The 18,940-nt window shown below is 47.6% G+C and overlaps 1 long non-coding RNA gene across 1 annotated transcript in view; it reads left to right on the forward strand.

The window, feature by feature from the left end:
- Positions 1-410: 410 nt before the first annotated feature.
- The window catches only part of LOC143942819 (uncharacterized), a 151,566-nt gene continuing 133,036 nt past the window's right edge, over positions 411-18,940 (forward strand). Inside the window, exon 1 of the long non-coding RNA XR_013264844.1 lies at positions 411-567. This is a non-coding gene — a long non-coding RNA (uncharacterized LOC143942819). The remainder of the gene's footprint in view (positions 568-18,940) is intronic.

Here is an 18,940-nt window from a genome sequence, read left to right on the forward strand (position 1 = left end):
CACGCGACTCCGGCCAGTCACAACAAAGAGGAAGTAACGCCCATGAGGGTTTACTTCCTCTTTAATCACCATAGGCGTTAGAGGGCATTTTGTTTGGAGTAGCTCATGTTGTCTATCAACTAAATTAGGATGATGGTGCCCACCCTTACTCTATTTAAATATTAAGTGAGGCATTATTTCTAGAATCTACCAGCATGCTTGTTGGAGTGTGGGAGGAAGAAAAAATTACTGGAGGAGACGCATGCAAATGCAGGGCGACAGTGCAAACTCCATGCAGATATTGCCTTGGATGGAATTCAGGACCTCTGTGCTGCAAGGCATAATTGCAACCACTAAGCCACTGTCCTGCCCTGTCAGCCATGTAGGACGGCATAAAATTAGATTAGTCCAGCGTGTGGCTGTAACTGTCACTGGCCTGGAGTGATTGACGTTTGCCGAGCGCAATGATTAAAATAGACGCTTTCTTATCTGGCTTGTCCAAACCTTCCCATGGGGATGTTTTCATGTAGTGGAAAGTTTGTAGAAGATATATCGGGAACTTTCATAAGAGAACGAGTTGGGGAAACGGTGAGTTTTCATAGCAGTAAAAGTTGTTATGACAGCTAAACACATCCATAATAGTCTGGATCCAAGTCACATGACGGGAAGAGCCGGGGCCAGAACATGACAATCGGCCCCGATTAGATAAACACTTCTTGTTTATTTGGTTAGGATGAGGGCTGTTTATGTAATTAGGTCAGATGCTGTGAATATTATTCAACGTTACAGCTCGGAAGCATGGAGATCATTAAAACTACTGCAGGATGGAGGGAAGCGAGAGTTGTCAACTAAATACCGAGCTGGTATTGTAATGTGGAACATTATGTGTCATTCATAAGTGTATGATCTGTATCATATTTCCAATAGAATGCCCATGCGACCCTCAATCACTAAAATCTCATAAACTTTCACATTATTGTGATTTTAAAAAGTCCACGTTGGTCTCATTTAATTTAATCACTTCAGCCCCGGAAGAATTTACTCCCTTCCTGACTGGGCCATTTTTTTGCGATACGGCGCTGCGTCGTTTTAACTGACAATTGCGCGGTTGTGCGACGCTGTACCTATGTCCTTTTTTTTCCCCACAAATAGAGCTTTTGTTTAAGTGGTGCCTGATCACCTCTGCGTTTTTTATTTTTTGCGCTATAAACAAAAAAAGAGCGACAATTTTGAAAAAAAAAAAGCAATATTTTTTACTTTCTGCTATAAAACATATTCAATAAAAAAAATTGAATTTCTTCATCAATTTAGGCCAATATGTATTCTTCTACATATTTTTGGTAAAAAAAAAAAATCAATAAGCGTATATTAATTGGTTTGTGCAAAAGTTATAGCGTCTAAAAACTATGGGATAGATTTATTGACTTTTTTTATTGTTGTTACTAGTAATGGCAACGATCAGTGATTTTTAGCAGGACTGCAACATTGCGGCAGACAAATCTGACACTAAGTGACACTTTTTGGGGACCAGTGACACCAATACAGTGATCAGTGCTAATACAAATGGGGTTAACATCAGGGGCGATCAAGGGGTTAAGTGTGCTCCTAGGCAGTGGGGGGAATGCTGTGACTGAAGGAAGACAGTTATCCGTTTTTCTTATATATTTTTTTACTTTTTGCTATAATAAATATCCCAAATTAAAAAAAAAAAAAAAAACTATTTTTCCTCAGTTTAGGCCAATATATATAGTCTTCTACATATTTTCAAAAAAATGGCAAAAAGTGTATATTGATTGGTTTGCGCAAAGTTTGTTATAGCGCCTACAAAATAGGTTATCGATTTATTTACGGCATTTTTATTTTTTACTAGTAATGGCGGTGATCTGCGTTTTTTTAGCGGAACTGTGACATTGCAGCGGACAGATTGGACACTTTTGAAACCACTGACATTTATACAGCAATCGTTGCTATAAATAGCCACTGATTACTGTATAAATGGCAGGGAATGGGTTGACACTAGGGGGCGATCAAGGGGTTAAATATGTTCCCAAACTGTGTGTTCTAACTGTGGGGGGATGGGACTGACTGGGGGAGGAGACCGATCGGTGTCTCCTCTTCCCTGACAGATCGTGGATTTGTGTGTTTACACACAGATCCATGTTTCTGTTCTGTCAGGAGCAATCGGCGGTGCCCAGCGGACATCGTGGTCACCAGGCATGCGCATTGGCTCCTCTGTGATGCGGCGGGCACGCGCGCGCCCCCCCTATACCGGAGGGAAGCGCAGGATGTCATATGATGCCCACCCAGGATGGAAGATCCCATGCGCAGATGTAATTTGACTATACGCCGGGAATGAAGTTGTTAAAGAACACTTTGTGATCCTGCCAAGAAGGCACTTCCTGTTATAGGGTGACAACACTATGTTCCTTACTTATACATTGATCAGCCATAATTTTATGACCACCCACCTAAAATTGAGTAGACCCCTCCTTTTTGCTACGAAAACACCCCAGACTTATCGAGGCATGGACATTAATAGACCTCTGAAGATACCCTTCCATATCCCCAGTGAAGTGACTGGCCTTGAGTGATGCACAGGAACAGAGCTGAGGCTGTCAATCAGCTGGAGGTCCCTCCCCTGTCACCATCTTTCTGTTGGTGTCAGAAAAACTTGCCAAAAGTCACTCATGCTGATAGCAGAGAAATGAAGCAGCAGACAGAAATAACACATAGTGCTCTGGATTGAGACAAGTACACACTATAGAGGGATATGCTTTGTTCATATTTCATGTCTGAGGTTGACAACCATTTTAAGCCCCGAGAGTTGTAAGGTATGGCTCCCATAGATCAGATTTGCTTTTTCCAGCACATCCCACATGTGCTCAATTGGATTGCGATCTGGAGAAGCTGGAGGCCAAGTCAACAACATGTGTTCCAAAACCATTTTTGCAGTGTGTCAGGGTGCATTATCCTGCTGCCAAGGACCACCACCATCGGGAATACCATTTCCATGAAGGGGTATACTTGTTCAACAACAGTGTTTAGGTAGGTGGTACATGCCAATGTAGCATTGATCCACATGAATGACGGGGCCCAACCAGAAGATTGCCCAAAGCATCATAACTGCCTCCACTGGCTTGCCTTCTTCTCATACTGCATTCTGGAGCCATCTCTTCCCCAATTAAGTGAAGCACACACACCCAGCCATACATATGATGGAAAAGTAAACCTGATTCATCAGACCAGGCCACTTTCTTCCATTGCTCTGTGGTCCAGTTCTGATGCTCACATGTCCATTGTAGGTGCTTTTGGCTGTGGACACAGGTCAGTATGGGCACCCTGACTGGTCTGCAGTTACACAACCCCATACACTGTTCTGTCTCTAGGACAGAGAGCTAAACCTTCTTGCTCCATAACCTTCATATACCATATTTCTTTGATCTTAGATTTATGAGAACAAGCCAGGTGAAACTACAAGTTGATAAAACAAACATCAATCAGTACAATATTGCATATAATAAAGAAACAATACTCTATAACACAGAATGGGACAACAAAAACCTACTTTTGAAGCTTGCTAAGAGGTGTTGGTGAGAGATTGGAAAAGATGCCTTGCTGTATCTTCTTAAAATGGTGGCTGGCTCACTTCCTCTAGCATACCTCCCAACATTTTTAGGTGGGAATGAGGGACACCTACCAGAAAACGTATGTAGTTATAGGACACACCTCCTGCCACACCCACTTAAAGGAGAATTAACACAAAAAATGGTTAATTGAATCCACAAGGGCTTTTTTTTTTACCACTACTATTCCTTTATATTGGCTTTTAAAATTTACAAATGTAGCAACTTAGAAATTGGATGAAAGGTTTAGCACCGGGAAACACTTTCTTAAAGATAAATAATGCATTTTATATACAAATTTATAGATCAGACCAAAATGAGGGACAATGAGGGGGAAAGAGGGACAGAGACGGACATTGCTCCAAATCAGAGACAGTCCCTCATAATCAGGGACGGTTGGGAGCTGTGCTCTAGAGAAGTCTCCCAGAATGCACTGGTTCCTAACAACTTTATGAACACAGTCAAAGAAATTTCAATATGTAACTAAAGCAAACCGCTAAAGCTATACCAGAAAGGGAACAGTAGGTGGCGTCTGCACTCTGCATAACTAGCTTGGTATACATTAAGAAAACCAACATGTTATTTAGAACACATATACAGGTAAATTGAATAAAGGCCCGGTGGCCAGAACATACAAAAAAAACTGAGGCCCATTTTTTCTGCTTTCAAGAGACCAGCTTCAGGGACAACATGTTTACTTGCTGCCCAATATATCCCATCAACTTTTAGATGCCATTGTAATGAGATAATCAATGTTATTCACTTAACAAAGTCATAGACAGTTGTGACTTCCTCATACACATCCATATGAGTAATGAGCCGCTTGTTGTGGATCTTCTTATGAACCATCATTCGATGTATGACATTGATAATCCCAGCTATGATTAAGCTCCAAGAATGGTGTGAAACGCGTTAGCTGCTTTGTATGCTGTGCTTCTTTCACCCGCTTGCTGTTTGGATTGTCGTTCCCTGTTCTTTGATGCTAATAAAGGTGATTTTATTGGAGTGCGGCCATCCAGACATTTCTTCGCATCGAATCTTCTGCAACGTGCAGAACCGGAACCCTTTGTATGTGCAGTGGAGGTAGAAGATAAGGCTTACTACCTAAAGCCGTGTACTACTTTGACTCTAGCACCCCTGCCGTGTGCAATGTTATTCACTTAACCTGTCAGTGGTTATAAAGTCATGGCCGATCTGTGTAAAGGCCAATAAGTAAGAGCAGGGGTGTTGCTAGGATTGAAAAAGACCTGGGGTGCCTTTAGGCTCCCCAAGCAGAGCAATAATGGGGCACGAGGGCAAACAGTGGGTGTGGTGGGTTCAGACACCCCCTGGCGCGGGAGACGGGCATGAAGGCGAGGAACACCAGCAACATCCCCCCTGCGCGCGGGAGACGGACAGAAAAGTGGAAGTCCTCCTTACCTTACTCGATGATACTCTGATCTCGCCTGTCCGAGCCGGGGAGTGCTGGAAGCAGTGGCAGCTGGTGGGTCGGACTTCCCCTTGTGGAGTAGTTTCTCACCTTTTGGACTCTCAGCTGTCCCCACCCAACTCAGAGGGGCGAGGATCGCTCAGGGGCCCAGAATCTCCAAGAAGGACCCAGATGGTGGGACCATGGATGAGAGGTTCCCCGTCTGTATCTAGGAGCAGAGGCGGCAGGTGGGTCGGGCTTCCCCTCGTGGAGTAATGTCCCACCTTTTGGACTCTCAGCTGTCCCCGGCCAGCTTGGAGGGGCGAGGATCACTCAGGGGGCCCAGGATCTCCAAGAAGGACCCAGATGGTGGGACCATGGATGAGAGGTTTCCCTCCTGTATCCAGGAGCAGAGGCGGCAGGTGGGTCGGGCTTCCCCTCGTGGAGTAATGTCCCACCTTTTGGACTCTCAGCTGTCCCCGGCCAGCTCGGAGGGGTGAGAATCACTCAGGGGACCCGGCATCTCCAAGAAAGACCCAGACGGTGGGACCATGGATGAGAGGTTCCTCCCTGTATGCGGGAGCAGCAGCGGCTGGTGGATCAGGCGTCTCCTGCTTCTCCTCCTTCCTCTTCCCGCTAGGCCAATAGGATCACTCCTCCTTTTCGGAAGATCAGGTAACTAATCTCAAGACCCGCTTCCTGATTGGCCGGGAGGAGGATCAGTGTGGCAATAGCATATTCATTCGCTATTGTCACACAACTGGCAGTGCTCTGCATCCCGAGGCCACCCTTTTTTGAAGCCTATTAGCGCCTCTAATCACGTGCTTCAAATAAAAACACTCCCTCTATTAGAATCCATGTGCCGGTGCCCTGCTTGTAGATTATGGGGCTGGACGCATGGCGGGGGGGGGGGGGGGTGGGGTGTGACACCCATGTGCCCCTAATGGATGGGCCGCCGCTGATTAGGATGTAAATTAAAAAAATGTAAAAAAAAAATTTGGTGAATATAAGAAAATATGAACGCCAATTAAAAAACCTGGTGAACATAAAAACGTTATGTTGACCAAAGCCACAATGGCGATCATTAAGACATACATGCCACATATACAAAGATCTGAATCCAACTGTCATTTTAAAACCGGCAACTAGATGTCCTCATATGAAGGAATGTGACATTTTCTGTAGTCTTCCTTCCTGCGGATTCCTCATATGGTAATAATATTCCTAACGACATACAAATGTGGATGTTCTGTGAAAGAGTTTTGTCACAAACATCCCTTCTCAAGAAGATGCTCTAAATGCCCCTCTGTATTATAACATCATTAAGTGCAAGTGGTGTATGTCCCGAAAAATTCTGCCTCCTATTATCCTTGTATAGTAGAGCTTGGGAAGTGCAAGGAAGAGGCAACACAGAGACCCCTTTCACACTGAGGCGCTTTCGCGCTAAAAAAAGCGCCTGAGACGCTTGCGAAAAACTTTTTTACAATAAAATCAATGAATGCTTTCACACTGGGGCAGGGCGCTGGCAGGACGCTGGCAAGGCGGTGAAAAAAATGCCCCTCTCTATTGAAATGAATAGGAAGATCTTCAAAAGCACCTGAAAAGTGCTTCAAAAGCGCTCAGCGTTTTACTGGCAGTTTAAAAGTGCCTCCGTGTGAAAGACAGTGGCGGTCTGTGCATTGTGGACGCACGGGTGCCACCCCCCCGACACCTCTGCCGCCCTCCCTATTCATGTGCCCGGCCCCTTTCAGGACGCCGGACATATGAATTACTATGGCGGGGGTAGTTGGGGGGTGTGTATTTTGAAGCACGTGATTAGAGCAAGAGGCTCTAACAGGCTTCAAATTAGGGTGCGCTCAGGGCGCAGAGCACTGGGTCCTGATACCACCCTGTTGTGTGGCATAGCGAATGAATTTTCGCTATTTTCGCACTAACTTTCCTCCCTTCCAATCAGCAGGCAGGTCAGTGAGACCTGTCTCCCGATTTGGCCAGAGCATTAGGCAATCCTATTGGATGCCTAACGTTTGGCGGAAGAGGAAACGAGTGGACACAGGAGCCGCAGTCGCCGCTAGCCACAGAGGAGAAGAGCCACCGGATCCCACCGAGGAGAGCCCTGTTACTCCAGGAGAGGAGCAGCAAATGCCGCTGGACCGGCCATGGGGGGGGGGTTAATGAAGTGACAGCTGAGCATGGCTGCATATGACAGGCACAAGGGGCTGCATATGACAGGCACAAGGGGCTGCATATGACAGGCACAAGGGGCTGCATATGACAGGCACAAGGGGCTGCATATGACAGGCACAAGGGGCTGCATATGACAGGCACAAGGGGCTGCATATGACAGGCACAAGGGGCTGCATATAATAGGGCAAAAGTGGCTGCGTATGATGGGCACAAGTGGCTGCGTATGATGGGGCACGAGGGGCTGCGTATGATGGGGCAAGAGGGGCTGCGTATGATGGGGCACAAGCGGCTGCGTATGATGGGGCACAAGTGGCTGCATATAATGGGGCACAAGTGGCTGCGTATGATGGGGCACAAGTGGCTGCGTATGATGGGGCACAAGTGGCTGCGTATGATGGGGCACAAGTGGCTGCGTATGATGGGGCACGAGGGGCTGCGTATGATGGGGCACGAGGGGCTGCGTATGATGGGGCACAAGCGGCTGCGTATGATGGGGCACAAGCGGCTGCGTATGATGGGGCACAAGTGGCTGCATATAATGGGGCACAAGTGGCTGCGTATGATGGGGCACAAGTGGCTGCGTATGATGGGGCACAAGTGGCTGCGTATGATGGGGCACAAGTGGCTGCGTATGATGGGGCACAAGCGGCTGCGTATGATGGGCACAAGTGGCTGCATATAAGGGGGCACAAGTGGCTGCGTGTGATGGGGCACGAGGGGCTGCATATAAGGGGGCACAAGTGGCTGCGTGTGATGGGGCACGAGGGGCTGCGTATGATGGGGCAAGAGGGGCTGCGTATGATGGGGCAAGAGGGGCTGCGTATGATGGGGCAAGAGGGGCTGCGTATGATGGGGCACAAGCGGCTGCGTATGATGGGGCACAAGTGGCTGCATATAATGGGGCACAAGTGGCTGCGTATGATGGGGCACAAGTGGCTGCGTATGATGGGGCACAAGCGGCTGCGTATGATGGGCACAAGTGGCTGCATATAAGGGGGCACAAGTGGCTGCGTGTGATGGGGCACAAGTGGCTGCGTATGATGGGGCACAAGCGGCTGCGTATGATGGGGCACAAGCGGCTGCGTATGATGGGGCACAAGCGGCTGCATATAATGGGGCACAAGTGGCTGCATATAATGGGGCACAAGTGGCTGCATATAATGGGGCACAAGTGGCTGCGTATGATGGGGCACAAGTGGCTGCGTATGATGGGGCACAAGCGGCTGCGTATGATGGGCACAAGTGGCTGCATATAAGGGGGCACAAGTGGCTGCGTGTGATGGGGCACAAGTGGCTGCGTATGATGGGGCACAAGCGGCTGCGTATGATGGGGCACAAGCGGCTGCATATAATGGGGCACAAGTGGCTGCATATAATGGGGCACAAGTGGCTGCATATAATGGGGCACAAGTGGCTGCGTATGATGGGGCACAAGTGGCTGCGTATGATGGGGCACAAGCGGCTGCGTATGATGGGCACAAGTGGCTGCATATAAGGGGGCACAAGTGGCTGCGTGTGATGGGGCACAAGTGGCTGCGTATGATGGGGCACAAGCGGCTGCGTATGATGGGCACAAGTGGCTGCATATAAGGGGGCACAAGTGGCTGCGTGTGATGGGGCACAAGCGGCTGCGTATGATGGGCACAAGTGGCTGCATATAAGGGGGCACAAGTGGCTGCGTGTGATGGGGCACAAGCGGCTGCGTATGAAGGGGCACAAGTGGCTGCGTTTGGTTGATGGGTACAGTCAGGCTGCAATTGATAGGGGGGGGTTCAGTATTTTTCAGTTTGTGCCCCCCCCCAAAAAAATGTGGCCCTAGATCGATCAGATCTCAGGCACGCACTGGACGAGATTCGATCCATCTGGGGACAGGCTGGTTGCACTGAAGTCAATCCATCCATCGATCAACTTCAGTAAAACCAGACTGGTGATTTTTTTATTTTTTTTCATAGATCACAACCAAAGGCTGCAGCTGCCAGCAGTGATCATTGTGTTCTGTCGATGGAGAAAGCTCCAACACAAAAGCGCTGCTGGAGGGATTAGCACATCAAAACTGATGATCGTTTTTTTTTTTCCTTCCACCAATGGAAGGATAGCATAATCTTTTTGGGCAGCTGGGAGAGATCGAGTCTCCTGCCCTGCCAGACAGGGCCGTGCTGTGTAGCAGAGCTGGGTAAATCCCAGGACTGGATGGACAGAAATTCAGATCCTTTGGCTGGGCTCCCTTTTATATGTGTTTCCTTTGCGGAGTTAACAGTTGGCTTGGTGTTCAGCTTTAAGTCCAATTCCAGTGACATCTGTAGGCACTTTATTTCCTATAAATCTTTGGACTACACCCTTCCCACACGGGGTCTCGTGTTGCTCGTTGCGTTTTATAGTTTAGGAACCAAAAAGACGGGAGGGGCGTGATGTGGTGACATCTGGTACCATTGTCTGGATGTAGGAGCTCCGTCCTCCGATAAACCGCTAAAGACACCACTACAAATCATACATTGGATTTATTTTACTTGCCTTTTTGTCCAGCCAGTCCTGAGATTTACACAGCTCCGTCAGGCCGCACCACCAGGTTGGTGACTTTTCTCGGCTGCAGGTCATCTGTAGCGGGGGGGGGGGGCTGGAGGGTCCTCAATATGTGAGGCACCTCAGTCCCAAATGTTGTTTGAGAGATTAAGTGAGGATAGGAAAAGGGGATTAGAACGTTGCCGAAAAATATAATTGTTACATATAGTATGTAAAAAGTTAGTACATTTTATTTTTTACAAAGATAAATTATACATACGTGGGTGTGTAGACACAAACAGAACAAGGGAATGTACATTTAGAATAGGCCTTGGTGTTTAGACGGACAAAATACATTGTAGGTCATAAATCCCTACATGTTTCGCCAGAACCTTGGCTTCTTCAGGGGGAAAATGATGTTAAATGTGCGAATATGTCGATTCTAAATAAAACACACAATAATAATAATGAACATAACGTTTTAAGACATATGTTATGTCATAAAATGTTATACGTGTTTATTATTATTGTGTGTTTTTGTTGTTTTATTTAGAATCTACTTATTTGCACAGGTTAACAACATCCTTTCCCCCTGAAGAAGCCATCTTCTGGCGCAACATGTAGGGATTTATGACCTGTAATGTATTTTGGCCATCTAAACACCAAGGCCTATTCTAAATGTACAGTCCCTTGTTCTGTTTGTGTCTACACACCCATGTATGTATATAATATACTGCTTTGCGTTTATCTTTGTGCCAAATAAAATGTACTATTTTTTTATGTACTATACTCTTTAACCACCTAAAGAACATCTTCCTGCCCAGGCTAGTTTTCAGCGCTGTCATACTTTGAATGACAATTACTCAGTCATAGAAGACTGTAACCAGATCCATTTTATCAGGGCTCCCCCCCCCCCCCCAGAATATGGGCAAGAACGCCCCTTTTCAGAGTCGCCCCTTGTCTCCGCCCCCTACCCAACTCTGCGCACCGTTCCCTAGTTCCACCCCCTACCTACCTCCCAGTACCGCCCCTTTTAGAGAATACGGAACCAAATAACAGTTGTGGTACGAAGTCATTGGTATGGAATTTGATCATAAGAAAAGCAGTAAAATAGATTCCCTGTAGCTAGCAACAATAGATCCCTCCCAGCAACAATGGGCCACCCACAACATAATACCACCCCCCCCCCCCCCACAGGAACAAGAGACCCCCAGCGGCAACAACAGATCCCCCCGCAGACAGCACCGATGGACCCTCCAGCCAGCAGCCAGCAACAATAGACCCCTCCCTCAACAGTAGATCCCTTCCAGCAACAACTGACCCCCCCAGCAACATAAGACCCCCCAGAAACAATAGATTTCCCATGCAGCAACAATATTCCTCCCTAATGGCAACAATCAAAACCCCAAACCCCCCTGTAAGATTAGATCCCCTCCAGCAACAACTGACCCCCCAGCAACATAAGACCCCCTCCAACAACAATAGATCACCCTGCAGCAACAATAGATCCCTCCCTCAACAGTAGATCCCTCCCAGCAACAACTGTCTCCCCCACCTACATAAAACCCCCTCCAGCAACAATATATTCCACATGCAGCAACAATAGACCTTCCTAGCAGCAACAATCAAAACCTTCAACCACCCCCCCCCCCCCCCCCCCGCAGGATTAGATCTCCTCCTCCGACAACTGACCCCCCAGCAACAATAAAACCCCCTCCAGAAACAACAGACCTCCTTAGCGGCGATAATCGCAACCCCCAACCACCCATCACCCTTGCAAAATTAGGTCCCCTCCAGCAACAACTGACCCCCCCAGCAACATAAGACCCCTTCCGACAACAATATCTCCCCTGCAGCAACAATAGACCTCCTTAGCCATGACAATCGCAACCCCCAGTCACCCACAAAATTAGATCTCCTCCAGCAACATAAGACCCCCCGCAACATAAGACCCCCTCTAGCAACGATAGATCTTCCTACAGCAGCAATAGGCCTCCTTAGCATCGACAATCAAAACCTCCAACCACCCACCACCCCCCGCAAAATTGGAGCCCCTCAAGCAACAATAGATCTCACAGCAGCAACAATAGACCTCCCTAGTGGCAACAATCAAAACCCTCAACCACCCCACCATCCTTGCAAAATTAGATCCCCCCTCCAGCAACATAAGACCCCCACCAGCAACAATAGATCCCCCTGCAGCAACAATAAAAACCTCCAACCACCCTCACCCCCCCCCCCCCCCCCCCCGCAAGATTAGATGTCCTCCAAAAATTGACCCCTCCCAGAAACATAAGACCCCTTTCAGCAACAATATCTCCCCCTGCAGCAACAATAGACCTACCTAGCGGCGACAATCCTCCAGCAACATAAAAACCCCTCCAGCAACAATAGACCTCCTTAGTGCGCAACAATCAAAGCCCCCAAACACCCCCCCCCCCCCCCACCTCCTGAGAATGGGGTTGGTCTAGGGAGAGAAGAAGGTCCAGAGTCTACAGGCGGGCCTGTTATCATTTATGATTAAGGAACTACAGATCCCTACCCATAGGGCCTGATGGCTCCGATCAGAGACCTCTGCAGAGTATTCCACAGATCCCTACCCATAGGGACTGACTGCTCCGATCAGAGACCTCTGCAGAGTATTCAACAGATCCCTACCCATAGGGACTGACTGCTCCGATCAGAGAGCTCTGCAGAGTATTACATAGATCCCTACCCATAGGGACTGACGGCTCTGATCAGAGACCTCTGCAGAGTATTCCACAGATCCCTACCCATAGGGACTGACGGCTCAGATCAGAGAGCTCTGCAGAGTATTCCACAGATCCCTACCCATAGGGACTGACGGCTCAGATCAGAGAGCTCTGCAGAGTATTCCACAGATCTCTAGCCATAGGGCCTGACGGCTCCGATCAGAGACCTCTGCAGAGTATTCCACAGATCCCTACCCATAGGGACTGACAGCTTCGATCAGAGACCTCTGCAGAGTATTCCACAGATCCCTACCCATAGGGACTGACTGCTCCGATCAGAGACCTCTGCAGAGTATTACACAGATCCCTACCCATAGGGACTGACGGCTCTGATCAGAGACCTCTGCAGAGTATTCCACAGATCCCTACCCATAGGGCCTGACGGCTCAGATCAGAGACCTCTGCAGAGTATTCCACAGATCTCTAGCCATAGGGACTGATGGCTCCGATCAGAGAGCTCTGCAGAGTATTCCACAGATCCCTACCCATAGGGACTGACGGCTCAGATCAGAGAGCTCTGCAGAGTATTCCACAGATCTCTAGCCATAGGGACTGATGGCTCCGATCAGAGAGCTCTGCAGAGTATTCCACAGATCCCTACCCATAGGGACTGCCGGCTCAGATCAGAGAGCTCTGCAGAGTATTCCACAGATCCCTACCCATAGGGACTGCCGGCTCCGATCAGAGACCTCTGCAGAGTATTCCACAGATCCCTACACATAGGGCCTGACTCCTCTGATCAGAGACCTCTGCAGAGTATTCAACAGATCCCTACCCGTAGGGACTGACGGCTTCGATCAGAGACCTCTGCAGAGTATTCCACAGATCTCTAGCCATAGGGACTGACTGCTCCGATCAGAGACCTCTGCAGAGTATTCCACAGATCCCTACACATAGGGCCTGACTCCTCTGATCAGAGACCTCTGCAGAGTATTCAACAGATCCCTACCCGTAGGGACTGACGGCTTCGATCAGAGACCTCTGCAGAGTATTCCACAGATCTCTAGCCATAGGGACTGACTGCTCCGATCAGAGACCTCTGCAGAGTATTACATAGATCCCTACCCATAGGGCCTGATGGCTCAGATCAGAGACCTCTGCAGAGTATTCCACAGATCTCTAGCCATAGGGACTGATGGCTCCGATCAGAGAGCTCTGCAGAGTATTCCACAGATCCCTACCCATAGGGACTGACGGCTCAGATCAGAGAGCTCTGCAGAGTATTCCACAGATCTCTAGCCATAGGGACTGCCGGCTCCGATCACAGACCTCTGCAGAGTATTACACAGATCCCTACCCATAGGGACTGATGGCTCCGATCAGAGAGCTCTGCAGAGTATTACACAGATCCCTACCCATAGGGACTGACTGCTCCGATCAGAGACCTCTGCAGAGTATTACATAGATCCCTACCCATAGGGCCTGATGGCTCAGATCAGAGACCTCTGCAGAGTATTCCACAGATCTCTAGCCATAGGGACTGACGGCTCCGATCACAGACCTCTGCAGAGTATTACACAGATCCCTACCCATAGGGACTGATGGCTCCGATCAGAGAGCTCTGCAGAGTATTACACATAATGGTCTCGGGGAAGACATATTATACATTCTGTGCCCCTCTGCCGATCCCGCTGTCCTACTCCCATCCCCCTTAATCCAGTTCCAAATGTCAGGCTCAGTCTTCAGCCTCATTTAGATGTGCGGTTGGGGGGGTGGTAAAAATGTGTGCTTGCAATAGGCAGCAGACAGGGTGTTCCATGTTGCCGTCACATCTGCAGTAGAAATGACCCAACATGTCACGATGGGCGGGCAGCAAGCCCACCGAACACGACCCATGGCTGTAGTTGTCAGCAAAAATGGATTAAAAAAAAAAGGCTACCTGTCGATCACCTCTGAAAAGTGATCCAAATGCAGATCGCTCTTCAAAGGAGAGCTGGATTTATATGTACGTCTAAATCTACTGTTCTGTACAGGTTTAGCATACAGCCCCTCCCCCTCCTCTCTAGGCAGCCAATGAGCACAGAGCACAGCGCCCATCACTCATACATGCTCCAAGTGTCATTGCAGACCATCGCAGAGAATTCCCGAATTCCGCTCATCTCCCGGCAATGGGATGAAATCCCAGAATTCCCGGGTCACTTCCAGCTACTTCCCCACTATGTATATATCTGCTTATTATTCCGTGACACCAAGGTGCAATGGATGGAAGCTGTGTTTACACAACAATGAGTTCTGGTTGGTTTCTACAATCTGGACTTCATACTCCCCCCTTGTAATGTGCTCTGAATGGGGACAGTCGGTGTATAATGGCCTCTGCTGGTCAAATATTATATTGCAACTACTGCAGTTGACTACAGATCATGATAGATATGATGGCGCCCTCTGGTGGTGAAAAAAGTATATTGCAGCTACTGTCCATCTAATGGCGTCCTAGGGTTTGTAATGTATCTGAGAAACTAATAAAAATTAAAAGATTTAAAAAAAAATTATAAATTACGGGTAGCGGCAGTTGACTACAGTTTACAGCTTGTTTTGATTGCGCCCTCTGGTGGTGAAAAAGTATATTACAGTTACTGCATTTTTCCATGTGTCTAGTGGTGTCCTCTGGTCGTAACAACTATATTTAAGGTAACGGCAGTTGACTACAGTTTATCATTCGCCTGGTGGCGCCACCTGGTGGTGAAAAGGTATATTGTAGTGATTGTAGTTCACCATTTTTCTGATGGCGCCTCTGGTGGTGGAAAAGTATATTGCAGCTACTGTAGTTCGCCATCAATCCAATGGCGCCCTCTGGTGACGAAACAATTTATTGCAGGTACTACAGTTTACCATCCGTTGGTGACCTCTGGTGGTTAAAAACTATATTGCAGTTGATTACAATTCATCACCATTTTGATGGCGCCCTCTAGTGATGAAAAATAAAATTGCTGCTAAAGCAGTTTATTACAGTTTACCATCTATCCATCAGATAGATGGTAAACTGTAATAAACTGCGCCCTCTGGTGGTGGAAAAGTATGTTACGGTTACTGAATTTTGCCATCTGTGGTGCTCTTTGGTGGTTAAAAAATATTTCAGCTGACTACAGTCCCCCATTTGTCTGACCTCACCCTCTGGTGGGGAAAATGTATATTGCAGCTACTGTATATAAAGTAATTGTAAAGTCGTCTTTTTTTTTTTAAATAACAAACATGTTATATTTACCTCCTCTATGCAGTGGGTTTGCACAGAGCAGCCCGCATCCTCCTCTTCTTGGGTCGCTCTTCTGTGCCCCTGCCCCTCCCTCCTGTTCAGTGCCCCCCACAGCAAGCAGCTTACTATGGGGGTACCCAAGCCAAGTCACAGCTCCCTGTGTCCATTCAGACATGGAGCCCAACTAGGTCCCACCACCTCCCTCTCCTGATTGACTAACTGACTGTGATTGACAGCAGTGGGAGCCAATGGCGCCGCTATGTCTCAGCCAATCACGTGGGAGAGTCCCGGATGGCCTAGCGATTCATGGACAACGCTGGACAAGAGATGGGCTCGGGTAAGTATGGGGGGGAGGAGGCTGCTACACACAGAAGGCTTTTTATTTTGATGCATTGGATGCAATAAGAAAAAAAACCTGCTTTTAGAACCACTTTAAAAGGGAAGTAAACCCTTCCAAACAACTTGGACCTATAGGTAAGCCTAGATTAAGGCTTACCTGTAGGTCCAAGCAATATCTCCTAAACCTATATGGTTTAGGAGATATTTGCCCGAAAATGGGCACCGCTGTCTACGGCGCATGCGCCGTAGACAGCGGCGCGCATGCGCACTAAATGCGGCAAGTCCAAGAATGGATTTGCCAAATTTGTCGACTCCCGTGCGCATGCGCGGGAGTGACGTCATCGCGGCCTCGCCGTATGACAGCGGCGGAGCTGCGAGGCGCGACTCCCGTGCGCATGCGCGGGAGTGACGTCATCGCGGCCTCGCCGTATGACAGCGGCGGAGCTGCGAGGCGCGACTCCCGTGCGCATGCGCGGGAGTGACGTCATCGCGGCTTCGCCGCTGTCATTGGTCGGAGCTGCGAGACGCCACCAGCAAGATGGACGCGGCGGACTACAGGGATCAGCGGCGACTTCGCTGGCTCCTGTGTCAGGTAAGTGACACATAATGAGCTACTATGCGATGCATAGTAGTCCATTATGCTTTACCTTTGCAGGGAAAAAAAGAGGAAGTAAACCCATCAGGGTTTACTTCCTCTTTAATCCGTCTGTCTGATGGAGCCATCTGGTGATAAGAAAGTATATTGCAGCTACTGCATTTCACCATAAGTCAGATGAAGCCCTCTGGTGGTTAAAAATTATATTGCAGTTACTGCAGCTGACTGTAGTCCACCATCCATCTGATGGCGCCCTCCGGTGGTGGAAAAGAATATTGTCGTTTGCCATCCATCTAAAAGCACCCTTTGGTGGTAGAAAATATAATACAGCTACTACAGTTCACTATCCATTTAATAGTGACCTCTGGTGGTTAAAAATGATATTGCAGTTTACAGTTCATCATCCATTTGATGGCGCCCTCTAGTGGTGAAAAAGAACATTGCAGCTTCTGCAGTTTATTACAGCTCCCCATCTGATAGCGCCCTCTGGTGGTGGAAAAGTATATTACAGTTATTGTATTTATCCCTCCGTTTAATGGTGCCCTTTGGTGGTTAAAAAAATACTGCTGCTGACTACAGTTCACTATTTGTATGATGTCTCCCTCTGGTGGTGAAAGGTATATTGCAGATACCGTATTTCACCTTGTCTAACAGTGCTCGCTGACGGTGAGAAAGTATATTGCAGCTCACCATATGTCAGATGTTGCCCTCTGGTGGTTAAAAAGTATACTGCAGTTACTGTAGTTTGCTATCCATCTAAAGGCGCCTTCTGATGGTAAAAAAATTATATATATATATATTAGCTACAGAAGTTCACCATCCATTTAATAGTGACCTCTGGTGGTTGAAAATTATATTGCAGTTGACTACAGTTCACCATCCATTTGATAACGCCCTCTAATGGTGAAAAAAAAAAGTATTAGTTACTGTATTTTGCCACCCATCTAATGGTGCTGACTACAATTCACCATTTGTCTGACATCACCCTCTGGTGGTCAAAAATTATTATATAGCAGCTACTGTTTCACTTTCTGGTGGCGCCATCTGGTGGTCAGAAAGTATATTGCAGCTAATACATGTCATACATCAGATGGTGCCCTCTGGTGGTTAAATTTTTTACTGCAGTTGACTACAAGTTTACCAGAGCTCTGTCGCCCTAGTATATTGCAGCTACTGTAGTTCCACCATACATCTAATTGCGCCCTCCAGTCATGGAAAAGCATGTTGAAGTTCACCATACATCCAATGGTGAAAAAAAAATCACTACTGTTCCTTTAAATGTATACAGTCACCGGCCACTTTATTAGGTACACCTGTTGAATTGCTTGGTAACACAAATTGCTAATCGGCCAATCACATGGCAGCAATTCAATGCATTTAGACATCTAGATGTGGTGAAGACACCTTGCTGAAGTTTAAACCAAGCATCAGAATGGAGAAGGGGATTAAAGTGACTTTGAATGTGGCATGGTTGTTTGTACTTCAAAAACTGCTGATCTACTGGGATTTCCACACACAACCATCTCTCGGGTTCACAGAGAATGGTCCGAAAAAGAGAAAATATCCAGTGAGCAGCAGTTGTGTGGATGAAAATGCCTTGTTGATATCAGAGAAGGATGGGAAGACTGGTTGGAGATGATAGAAAGGCAACTGTAACTCAAATAACCACTCGCTACAACCAAGGTAGGCAGAATACCATCTCTGAATGCACAACACATCAAACCTTGAAGCAGATGGGCTACAGCAGCAGATGATCACACTGGGTGCCACTCCTGTCAGCTAAGAACAGGAAACTGAGGCTACAATTCGCACAGGCTCACCAAAATTGGACAATAGAGGATAGGAAAAACGTTGCCTGGTCCGATGAGTTTCGATTTCAGCTGCGACATTCAGATGGTAGAGTCAGAATTTGATGTAAACAACATAAAAGTATGGATCCATCCTGCCTTGTACCAACGGTTCAGGCTGGTGGTGTAATGGTGTGGGGGGATATTTTCTTTGCACACTTTGGGCGCCTTAGTAATCAAGGTGACGTCACACAGCAGATGTGGGTATCTATGTGACACTTCTTGCCACACTAGTGTCTTTCACCATCCTACTGCCACCTGTCCGGAGATCAGCACCCAAGTCCCCCCCCCCCCCCCACAGGTCTGATGTTATCAATGATCTGCCAGGCCCCCGTCACAAATCTGCCCCGATGTGGCGTTGTGTAATGGCTGTGTGTTGAGTTATTTTGAGGGGACAGCAAATGTACACTGTTATACAAGCTGTACACTCACTACTTTACATTGTAGCCAAGTGTCATTTCTTCAGTGTTGTCACATGAAAAGATAGAATAAAATATTTACAAAAATGAGAGGGGTGTACTTA

The sequence above is a fragment of the Lithobates pipiens genome, unplaced genomic scaffold (assembly GCF_037356315.1).
Source record: "Lithobates pipiens isolate NorthernLeopardFrog02 unplaced genomic scaffold, aLitPip1_a1.2 Scaffold_30, whole genome shotgun sequence".
Lineage (NCBI taxonomy): Eukaryota > Metazoa > Chordata > Amphibia > Anura > Ranidae > Lithobates > Lithobates pipiens.